At 44.9% G+C, this 12459-nt stretch overlaps 1 long non-coding RNA gene across 1 annotated transcript in view; it reads left to right on the top strand.

The window, feature by feature from the left end:
• The window catches only part of LOC143009073 (uncharacterized), a 31751-nt gene extending 25590 nt beyond the window's left edge, over positions 1-6161 (top strand). The window contains exon 3 of the long non-coding RNA XR_012964655.1: positions 6075-6161. This is a non-coding gene — a long non-coding RNA (uncharacterized LOC143009073). The remainder of the gene's footprint in view (positions 1-6074) is intronic.
• The last annotated feature ends 6298 nt before the right edge of the window (positions 6162-12459 follow it).

The following is a 12459-nucleotide window of genomic DNA, read 5'->3' as shown; positions in this document are numbered from 1 at the left end:
ACATCATCAACACTTCCATTTGAACACAAAGTCTGAAAACATCAAACAGACATTATTGGTTATGTTTGATCAGAAGGGCTTGTGGAAAATACAAGGCTAGAAAGGACACGATTATGATGTAAGTGGCCTTCAGATTCCACCTTCAAAGGACACATCAGAGTCTCCCGTCACGAACCTCAGGACATTTTCCTCGTCCAGAATCCTTAACCTGATTAGAATTGTACCCATGATCCCGCATATTAAACAGGATTCATACATTTTACATGTCTCCTCCCGTGAGACCGTCACGGGAGGAACTAGACGACTCTCTCCCAAAGCTCCCGAGGTGTTGAGGCTCCCTAATGAGAGCAGCTGATGCATATAATTCACTTAAAATAATTGTCCTTAATTGAGTTTGATTTAAACTGCAGCATTTAATCGATAGGATCGCATTCATCCGATTCTTCTCCTTGCGTAACAGCAGCACGGCCCTCTGGGTAAACAAGCCAGCGACAATTCATCTGCAGGTTTCAAAATGTTCAAGGCCACGTTGGATCCGCTGGTCAGGAGGAAATGAAGGCTCGGCTCACGCTGAGGATGCTTCCACTCACGGCACGGTTGCGTATCTGTCAGATTGATCTCGCCTGTTATAACTCATTGCCTCATCAATAATCCTAGAGCCGTGTTCCCGTCAGCCAATGTATTTATGTGACGCATGAGCCTGAAATCAAAAGGTCCGAGCGGCCCTCTTGCTCTCTCCTCTCTCCCTCTCATCCGCTGCCATTAAGAAGCCTAATAGCCGTGAAATTGGACCACCGTTATGAAGGCGAACAGGCAATCGAACAGACGCCGTTCGACAAAGCAAGACTCAAGAGCCGCCTAATCACAAACGACAAGCCGGGCGATGTCACTCTGCTGACGTCACAGGCCGGGCGTCTCAATCAAGCTCGTGCCATCCGCTCACTGGAAGGGGAACGCAGAAACACTGGAGGTTTGGGTTTGTAGAAAGTCTGCATTTCTACTCTTTTCACAGATTTGGTTAAACTGATTGTTTCCATTTCTCACTTCCTATCATACAATCTGCTCCCACTTTAACTTTCCCCATCTTCACCCCGGGGACAGAGGTGACGGTGATGGATTCTGATGTTCCTCCGTCAGCTTATAGCGACACACAGCTGCAGCAAGTCACATACACACACACACACACACACACACACACACACACAAATCAAATTTCAATATTACTACACCAAACACACAACAAACAAGATGGAAGAAACGAAAACAGTCATTCACAAGCTGAGGTTGATAGCTTTGACCTCGGCCTCTCCCCTCTGCTGTGTGTTTGTGATCCACACCTTTGAGTTTGTTGCGGGCGTAATCAGCTGCGTTCTTTGGGATATAAAGGCGCTCCGACAATCTCAATTTCACTCCATCTTTGTGTCCAAACGAGGTAGTCATGACCTGGTTGAGCATGAATGGCAGCAGCAGTGTCTTTGTGTGTTTGAGCTCTCTCTCTCTCTCTCTCTCTCTCTCTCTCTCTCTCTCTCTCTCTCTCTCTCTCTCTCTCTCTCTCTCTCTCTCTCTCTCTCTCTGCACACATAAGATCACCACCAATTATTTCCCCTCGGGGCTGATGTGTGCAGAATGTAAGGGATGAAAGGTGATATTAAAAGCCACATGACCACACACACACACACACACACACCTCATTCAGCTCAGGCTGGAGTGATTTCTTGTTTCTTGCTCTCTGTCTGCAGTTTAAAAACCTCAAACCTCAAACCTGGAAACACCACGCACACGCACGCGCTTTATTTACCCGGAATCAACACTTTTCTTAAACATCAACAACGCAACTTTTCCCGTCCTGCCCCTTGATGCTTCTGTATTGTGATATGAATGTGAGCTGGTTTGAGGAGCTGTCCGTGGTGCTGACGGCTGCAGAGCGCGTGGTCGCACTTGTTACGCGCTGTCATCTCTAAACGCGATTTCATCTTCGTCTCTGCTACAATGAAAAGTCGCGTTTCGCTCCGTTTCCCGCCCCGATATAACTCACCTCGTTAGCCGCTCAGATTAACACACACGGGGAAGCTCTCCATCCAAATTCACTTTGTTGTTCGTGCATGTGTGTGTGTGTGTGTGTGTGAAAGAGAGAGAGCGCCGATGTGTGTGTGTGTGTGGGTGCGTGTGTGTGAGCGGAGTGGAGCGCCTGCATGGCTCAGTCAGTTTTTGAAGGCAGAACAAACGCACCTCGCACTGAAGGATACGGAGGCGCTGGAATGAACCAAAGCGCGTGGGAAAGGGGGAGTTAAGCCCGGCGCGCGGGATGTGAACCGCGCGGTTGCGTGCGCGCGTGCATGCGTGCGTGAGTGCGTGAGTTAGTCCGGCGTGTGTGTGCTTTCTCGGCGTGGATGTTAATGTTGCTGCGACCCTGATGTCCAACACAGAGACGGGATTTTGCAGATCTACGCTGCTTGTGTGTTTGTCTCTTTGTGTGTGTGTGTGTGTGTGTGTGTGTATGTGTGTTGCCGGGGGAATCACTCCCCCCTCCTTCTCTCTATTTGATTGTTGTGATTCTGCAGCGATCGCAGGTTACTCGAGGAGACACGGACCCTGCTGCTTTATGGTGGATGGACCCTCCTCCCCTCCTCCTCCCCTCCCCCTCCCTCCATCTCTTCTTTCTTCTGTGTCATTAATTCACATTTCTTTTCCTCCCATGCGATGAAATTTCAAATCTAATTTGTTAGGAGGCACAGACTTCCACATAAATTCTAATCAAGTTCCTCCAGACTGCAGCTCGTCCCGGACTCTCCGGTGGGACGGCTTCCTTTGTCCCCCGCAAACCGTCCTGGGAACATGTCCCCGGGTCGGCCTCTCTAATTAAATCATCACAAGCGTGCTTCATCAAAGAAGACTCTGATTTACAAGACGGAACACGTCCTCTTTTTTATCCACATATTAGTGTGAAATTGGGTCCCAAAGCTAAATTATGACACACAAGAAGAGCCGGACCCTCCTGGAAAACTAGTTCATCACGTTTGTAGTCGAGTAAAAACGTTTTGTCCTCTGCTAACTTATCACAGTTTGTCTTTTTATGGGGATGAAAAATGTAAACAGGCCTCATCTGTTGTATAAAACTTTCATCAAATAGCAGAGAATTAAAGGGGAGCTGAACTCTCTCAAGTCCCAGCACATAAATGAACGCCCCGAGCAGAAGGGAGTTGATTTCTAACACCATCAAAGTCTGTTTTTGGATCATTAACAGAAGCCGAGCAGCCCCCGTGTTGCTGAATATCACTGCCGGACCCCAGGAATGAACCTTCATCAACAACAGGCGCACAACAAAGGCCATTCACAGAAATGAGTCCATACAGGAAACCTGAGGGCTCGATACATAAAAGACAAATTTGTTGTTCTCCTGTTGGCTCCTTTCGATCCTTCATTTAGTTGAAATTGGATTATTACTCCGCTGCTGCCGTGCGCTTACTTGTCCACGCTTGAGTTCTTCCTCTCTCTTTTGTATGCACGTTGCTGTAAATCACACACTGGCCTCGGCCTGCCAGACTGGTCTCGTCCCAGTAAACAACTGCTCACGAATGCACCTGAACACCGTCGCCTGCCAAGGAAAAGGGACACAGCAGAGGAAGGTTAGGAGCTATTTTCTACCTAATCTAATGGAAATATTGTGTTTTAATACCCTACATGGATGTGACAGCTGTAGTTGCTCATGTTTCTGCCTTAGTTGCCCATGTTCTGCCTTAGTTGCTCATGTTTCTGCCTTAGTTGCTCATGTTTCTGCCTTGTTTGTGTCTTTGTATTCTCATTATTTTCTTCCAAACCCTCAGAAATGTTATTTCGGCGTAGTAGCTTCGTTTAGGTCTTCGATGCGACTCCACTATAGCTTTGTTTTGCTGTCAGACAGAGAGGAGCGTGAAGAAGAATGTGCAGCCAGGCTCGGATCTTTAATCCAACACCTGCCTCGTAGCTTTACCGCCTCTTAACTCAACCTGACTTGTGTTGTGCAGCTTCCAGATCAATCAAACTGTCTTTAAGTTACAGATCTGGGATGCTACGCCGAATGCCACCTGCACGCCATGTTGTTTTCACACCTTCTTGGCAATATAGCATAATGCCTTGCCACTATTTTCACACACACACACACAGACATGCAGAGTTTGAAAGCGATGCATGTGTAGAGGTTAGTAGAAGTACAATAGCAAGGTAGCAAACAGCTGTAACATCAATCCGAGACGCTCCTGTAGGCGAGGTAAACGACATGTCCCGCCGCTTCTCGCTAAAAGTTAATGATATCTGTCTGCAGCGTACCACCCACACCTAATGACAGCATTAGATTGTGTCAGTAGAGCTGGAGAGCCGGAGAGCAGGTTCACGCGGAGAAAAAGGTGTTAAGCTGCCATGTGCCGAGCAGTGTCCGTGGGTAAAGAGGCGACCGGGCGGCGGGGGGAATAAATTGCGGAGGTGGAGGAAGGTGTGACACTGGCAGAAGAGCACAGGCAGGATTCATGAGGGATGGTCAGAGTTTCAAGGTTGACACGCGTGGACGGCTGCAGCGTGAGGGGAGGAGCGGTCTGTCTCAATGTGCAGGAGGTGAAGAATAGCACATAAAACACACAACGCTACAAAGCAAACCGACACAAAAGGTGTTAGAGTTAGGTGTTAGGGTTTCATTACATTATGTAACATGCTCCCAGATGTTGTTGTTTATGTATTTATTCACTTATCTACTTGTGTATTCTGGTGTTTGATACACATTGTGCTTTTCTTCTCTGTAAATATGACAAATTCTTTACTTTTGTGCGTATTCCGTAACTGGCTGTGATGTTTACGATGTGGCTTGTAACGTACTGAGATCATTTTGTGGAACTGCTCCGGCCCCTGGGCTGCATGGTGACCTCGCCCCGTAAACAACGCCGCTGTAAAAGAACGAAAAAAGAAAAACGAGGGCTCGGATAGTTTTTCTAAGAGAACAACGTCCTTATTCTGATAGCGTGCGGCGGTGTGTGATGTGTTTCTGTCAACAGCGCTGTGAGCGGGCAAGCCCACTTATTTATGACTTCTCACACAAGCTCACACACTGCAGCCAGTGTGTGACTCAGATGTTTTTACAAAATAACCTCTCAGTGGATTAAGTACGTCTCCAAATTGCTATTTTGTGCCAACAGTTGCAGCTACTTTTTTTCTGTAGCATCTTTGGGCTTCTCTGAATCTGATTTGATTTTAAAACTCACCCTCGCAAAGTTGTGGCAGTGATACTGAATGTAATAGTTAGTATGAGACCAGAGATGCGAAGGGACAACTCTGTCAAGCCTACAGTGTGAGGCCTCGATTGCTAATTAGCTGCAGCTGCCTTTGAACTTTCTTCTCTGGCAAACTTCTGGCTGCTCCCTCCAGGATCTTAGCAGCTGGGATTTGAACATGTGCCTGCTTCTCTTCAGCCTGGGTTTGGAACCTTTAACAGTCAGTAGGAAAAGACAGCTGACTTGCGGAGCTGAATCTTTATATTCCACTTCCTGTGCTGAGGTCATGATCAGGGCCAGATTCATCAGTCATAGATCGCCTGTGGATTGTAGGGAAAACTTAGCTCAATTAATTAGTTCTTGGGGAATATTGGAAAGAATTAATATTTATAACTCACTCATTCTATTTGTCCAACAGTAATATTGATTAGTCAGCATTAGCTCATTCATGGTGGCCGGCCAGGGAAGGTTTCCAAGGGAGGATTTATTTGAATGGCAGTAACGATCTGACACTTTATTCCATTTTCCATTTCATTTATAAGGCACCGCTCATAGCCAGTGTAACTCAAAGTGCTCTACTGATGTACACTGTATTGCGTAACCGAGGGGCAAACACACTAAAAGCAGCATTTTCCCATTTCCTTTGCTGTGACCTTGGGAACATCGACGCAGGGCCTCAGAGGACCGACAGGGGATATAAAACTGTAAACAGGTCCGTGATAAAAACATGAAAAATGAATAAGTTGTAGCCTCCATATTGCATGGAAATGGCTTTGGTGGAGGAAAATACTGTATATCTATGAAACGCATTGTATTTAATAGATATTTCCGTCGTAGTCCGGCTTCCAGTCGTATTCATATCGATCACCCTGGTCCAGATCGATTCGCTCCACGCCGGCGGGCAGGGAAGCAGATGGAATCACAGAGGTGCGTTCACTCTAGCTCACACCTCTGTTTGTTTGTGTGTATGTGTTTGTGTGTGTGGTTGTGTGTGTGTGTGTGTGTGTGCGACGCTCGGAGCCAAACACATCGCACAGACACAATGAGGCCGCCAGATGAAAGAGTCCATCACTGTCACTTATCTGTGGGTCTATACGGCATTACAGATGACAAGTCTGTGTAATACAACATCACTCTAATTCAGCCGCCTGAAAGGAACTCCAGTTAGAATGGAGGCACTTCAGCTGCAGCGAGGTGGAGGGAAGCTAATTTCCCCTATGAGTTTATTATCCTGGTGAATACGGCTTTTAATTGAAAAGTATTAAATTAGAATCAATGTCGTGTTTGGACTCTCATAATAGAGCAACAATCTCACAACAGCGTTCTTTTCAAAGTCTTCTCGACACCAAAAGATGTAATTTTATTATAAACTATTATGGTGGTGTAATGCAGTATAATCCTATAAGAATAGAATGATCCTGACATGATTCAACATTAGTAAATACCACGGAAACTTCTCATCCTTTGCTTAATTGAAAATCTTAACTTACACATGAATCTAAAGGAGCCAATTTGTCGCTTTTGATTTAATTATTCAACGCATTTTTTTTAATTGAAAGCGCTAATGATTTGTTTGAGATCTGTGGCCGGCGATCCCCCGGCTCATCTTCTAGGTGAACATCGCCCGAGGTGTCGCCCTCAAAACGTAATAAGAAAAAATGTAATAAAGCACTCAAGGTCATATTGGAAACTAAGCGAGGAAGCCGTCCGTCTTATCGTCTTACAGTTTCATCTCAGCTGAAGTGATGAAAAGGAAACTTGCAGCATCTCGTCTCCTATCCCTCAAATCGCTCCATCTTTAAATCTTTAGCTTTCTCGTCGTTTCCACGTTTGTATTCACATGCGTGTACAGTCGGCAGGCTGCACGTGTGGATATGCTTCCTTTTCCATGTGTCTGCCCTCCTTCAATCCCTCCGGATGAGAATAAACAGGGGGAGCAGTGAAGCGCTCAGTCATCTCTGCAGACAGCGGCCACTGGGTTTGGGAACACTTGTGTAACAGCCTGGAGGGCCCTTTCATCTCTAATTTGCTGCAATCAAAGACCCTGGACCTGTGGGTTACACAGAGTCAGATACTCGAAATTGATCCCAGACGCTACAAAATGATGCTCTACTGTCAGAGATGACACGGCGAGCTGGCTCTTATGAATGAGACACTACGCCCTGTCGGCCATCAGTCCTAGCATCGGTTTCAGGTAATTTGGTGTAATTTCCTCTGAGGGAAGTCTATATTTTCACCAGACACTGCTGCTTTTATTCCCATTCTTATTTCACTGAACACAGTTACATAAACAATGTTCCATTTCAAAATAATATGTGAACACAAAGGGCAATTTACTGCATCTGCACCGCATAAACAGATGCTTCTCTTCTCTCTGGTTGTAGTTATAGTTCCCCTGGCGTCAACAACCACTTGCTTTACCACAAACAAACATATAGTCATTGAAATGCATTCTTCTCTTACTTCCAATAACAATTTTAGTTCAGTCACAAACAATCTTGTCACTATTTATTGTGGAAAACGTATTTTCATAAGGTTATACGGCCGCTTTTTGAAAGTTTCCCAATTGAAAATCTATCTTGTAACATACGGCGGAGAAACACAAACCCCCAGGGAGCCGAGTGAGCAATATGTTACATGGATACCCACGCTTGGCTGAACCAGAGATGAGACCAAATTCCTGTTGACCACCAGTTTCAAGCTCGGGCTTGTTAGTGCACCTCTGTTGACGTCTCAAGTCTGCACCTCTAGTCTCGGCTCACACCTGTCTAACAGACATGAGCCTTGGCTGCCTTGATGTGGGATTCAACTTGGGGACCTGTTTGTCTTGATTTGGGACCTGCTAGTCCTGACCTGTGACTTGACAGGAGACTTAATTGTCTTTAGTGTGAGAGTTGACTTAAGACTGACCTGTTTTGACTTCAGACTGAGAGACTTGAGACTCACTTGTGGCTGTTCAAACATTGGCTTGTCCCACCTCTGGGTGAGACACACGTCAAACAGATTTCTAGCAGTAAATAGTTGCAGCTCATGAAATAACGGCATGAAATAATTGTGATATGTGATGAAAAGTTCATTTTTTCACTTAATGTTGCAGTGCAGGAGAGTGATCATGTCCAGGTGAAGGTCAGAGTGGACGTGAGCCCATGAGCTGGATCATAGATGAAGATGGATACTCCCTGTGTTTTGATAGGATTTTGAGAGTTTGCTGCCTGGTGACCGCTGACACGATGAAACATTTACAAAGGCCATCCTTCAAATTCTGCTCCCTTCACCTGTCACAGCAGCTCCTTCTGCGGTTCACTAACATTTTAGGTCTACTTGCTGCTGCTGCTGTGCATCTTGACACATTGTCAAGATCACAGACTGACTGGAAGCACTTATTCAGGCTGAGCACCAGGTGTGCCTGTATTTCCACATCATTTCACCAAGGGAAGCTCAGACTCAGAATGTTCCCTTTGTTATTTTACGCAGAGCCATTTCAGGAAAACAGGAGGACTTTTAAGACGTTACAGACCTTAAACACGGAGCAGGTGATATCAGTGACAGCTGTCATGACGCACGGCTAACAGCTCAGAACTAGCAGTCGTAGTAGTCGGTAAAGAAATCATTTACCACTGTGGAACCAGCATTGAAGAAAATCATTACAATGAGGTAACGACACATAATTACCATAGCAACCATAGGCTAAAGACAGAGACCTCAGGAGCTTGTAGTGTAGCTAAGTACCTCATTAAGAGAGTAACTTGGCTGCAGCTTAACTACTCTAAATCATGAGCTGCTACCGTTTCAAAGTAGCTTCGCTAGCACTGTTCATATTCCATGTGAGAAAGGACAGAGAGGATGTAGAAGCTCTTTTAATTAAGTTTAGTACAAGATGACGGGCTTAATGTAAACATGCTGTAGGTGAACATCTGCAGAATGGAGCCAGCACAGCAGTTTTAGAGGTAATTGGTGTCAGCGGCTCAGTAGCAAAGGGTCACAGCCACGACGCAGAGAGACTCTGGGAGGTCGACAGCAGCTGACAGACAGCGGTCAAGATCGTCCTCTGACAGAAACGCGGCGCCAGGAGAGGGATGAAAACAAAGCGAGCGGAAATCACAGATGTGACGGACAGTTTGTTTATTCCAGAGTCTGAAAACCTCACATCAGCCGTTCAGCTCCTCCGGCTGCGGTTTCAACAGGTTCCGCCGGAATCACATGTCTGCCCGTACCAGCGTGAAGACAGTTTAGCCATCTGCACTCTCTTATTTACAGACAGCCAGAGAAGCTATAATTATTACCTCTCCTAATTAGGAGTATAAATTAAACTCTAAATCTTTTGATTAACATTAACAAGTTCCTTGTTGGTTTGCCCGCGTCCTAGAAGACTAAACCCGTCAATGCTCATCAGACAGTTATCGGGAAAAGTACCTTCTAATTAAAGAAAAAGTCTATTTAAAGTCATAATTATTCCTACAGATTTCACTCTTTGGTGCCTGCTGTCCTCAAATCTGGACGGAGTGAGATGGTGTTAAATATGGAGGAAAAGAGGAGTTGGGGACAACCCGCTAATTAGTGCGACTGTGCCAGGGGATTCATTAATTCTCAACATTTACATATATTTTTAATTGTTTTACCGAGTTAATTGGTGTCGCTGCACCACGTTACAAGTTTGTTTGCTGCCAGTGAAGTCGATCTGTTTCTGGGTTTGCAGGTTGTTAGAAAGGGAAACCGTCACGTGAAACACTTGAATACTCTGCAGAAACACATTAGAATACACGCTCAGCGGTCACAGATGTATTTATAATAATGAAAGAAGTGTGTTGAGAGTAATGTGAATAGTAACACAGCAGTGAAATATTCAAAGATGTTTGTTTTACATAATATGCAGGGAGATCAAATCGGGGGTTGAGTCACAGCCACAGTTCAAAATACAGAATTTGCTTCATTAGTTTGGAGAGGAAAATTTGAAGCAACATCTCCTGAGTGTATCTCAAGTTCATCAGGTCTTAACAAGGATAAACAAGAGGATGAGGACGGTGAATGCGAGTGTGAGACTTTCATCATCTAGTTCACGTCCCCGTAATGAATCCCCGGCTCATCGTCCTTATTTTTTTAAACTCCTCCTGAAGCTCTCTCCTTTAATGACTCGAATCTGAGAACTCCATGTAAAATCATGCAAATGCTTTTCCCATGGAAGTGACAAGGAAAGGTGAATGAATAAGAGGAGGATTATCGACACCAAGAGGGACTTAAGCTTTGTTTTCAGCAAGATCAATCACAAACTTGATGATTTTCAGTAAACATGCAGTAAGGGAGGGGGGAAGCAAACTAAAATAAAGTAAATTAAACCCATACATGTCGATCAATAGGTGCAATTTGGTTCATATTCAGGTTTTGTGAACTAAAATAAGTGTTCAGACAGGATGCACATGAATGTAAACAAGGCGATTAGCTCCTTGTTGGAGGTATGAACTGTCTCTGTTATGATAACCAGCTGTAATTCCTTTTTATTTTTGATTGAACTGTTAATAAAGACGCGTGGCATTATGCACAACAGCTGAAATTAGAACAGGTTTAAAGGTCAGGTTAGCGTTATTAATCATCCCCCTTTCTGAACCTGGGCTGTGAGTATTGATTATCGCCACCACCTCCACATTTGTTTCTTCAAAAAAGCCGAAGCCTCATTAAAATGTTCCACTATTACAGATAATTGATGCTCGTCTGTCTAGCCGAGCACGCCTTAATATTTCCTGACAATCAGACGAGCTAATTCAGCTTGAACCCTGCAGAGTGTGTATGTGTGTGTGTGTGTGTGTGTGTGTGTGTGTGCGTGGGTGTGTGTGTGTGTGTAGACGCCTTGGCATAAGACTCCTTACCAAACCAATCTTTTCTTTGCATAATTATATAAAATTAATTGAGAATGCACATTTGCATAATAGGTTATTGCTCTTATGGAAAAAGGTCTTTGGAGAGTTTTGAAACAATTAACAGACTGCCAGACAGAAAAACGCCTCAATTCCTTTCTACATTTAAGCGATTTTCCCCAACGTTTCATCTCCCGGGAGGATTTGTCCTCAGAGCCGGGGGGGAGATGTGATAACTCGCATCCATAAGGCAATTTAAGGTCCATTTGGGCTCTGATAAAGCAAACCAATGCCTTTAAATTAGACACTTACCGAAGAAATCTGTTTTGCTGGCAAACTGCAAGAAAAGCTCTCTTAGGGACAAGCTGAATGTTTGGTAATGGAGTGAAATATGTTATATTTAATGTAATTTTCCCACAAACGAGAGCGCCGAATAAAAGAATGCCACAGTGGTTTAACAGTTGTTGTCACGGAAAATCCACCCACAGAGAGTCAGTTTACACAAACAGGAAGAAGCGACATGAGGCCTCCGTGTTCTGTGTAACTGAAAATAAGAGAAAGCATAACAGATTTCATGATTAATTAGTCTTTCTGTCTCATTGATGTGCGTCTGGAGACCAGTTTGCCGTGGCCGTGTCTCTTGTCTGTCTGTGGTCTCGCTCTCATTGGCGGCCTGCTTTTCATTTCCACCCCACCTCGCGTGCGTGTCCTCATCAAAGCTCGTGAGGCTCATCCACGCGTTTGATATTCCGATTCTTTAGGCCACATCGAGAAAGAGGGGCACTCGTAAAATGGAGCACGAGTGATTATCAGAGAGGGAGAAAGAGAGAGAGAAAGAGAGAGAGTATAGTCGTGGACTAGATTAATTAAATCTCACGGTTTTCTTTATTTCTGTGTGGTTTGGTTTCATAATTAATTGATGCTGTTGGAGAAGTGGGGCAGATTGATTGTTGATTGACCTGACTTTACTTGACCCTCCCATTCTTCCCTTTTGCTCCTTTTGAATCAATTGCAAACTCACAATCTGGTTTAATTTCCCCCCTTTAACAGTTGAGCCACTGTGCCATCTCCTGGTCTAAACGCAGCACTGCCGGTTATATCATTCTCTCAGTGTGGAGTAAATATGTGCTGCCCCCCTTTGGTGATTCCTGTGAGGTGCACAGGGTGTGTGTAAATGATCACAGCACTCACACGCCCAAGGGAAAGGAAAGAACAATCAGCCTGTTGTGTTGATTTGTTTGTGAAGTCTCATCTTGGTGACGTCATCTCTACACTTTGATGCTCTTTTCCTCAGGTCTGGACACGGTCTGGCAGTGCTGGACGTTCTCCCTGACAGACTGGCTCGAGCTGTCCACGTAACAACACGAGGAGAT

The sequence above is a fragment of the Genypterus blacodes genome, unplaced genomic scaffold (assembly GCF_046128005.1).
Source record: "Genypterus blacodes isolate CSIRO-AG114 ecotype Tasmania unplaced genomic scaffold, CSIRO-AGI_Gbla_v1 ptg000110l_1, whole genome shotgun sequence".
NCBI lineage: Eukaryota > Metazoa > Chordata > Actinopteri > Ophidiiformes > Ophidiidae > Genypterus > Genypterus blacodes.
Note: the sequence above shows the minus strand (reverse complement) of the source record. Positions and strands in the feature narration are given on the sequence as shown.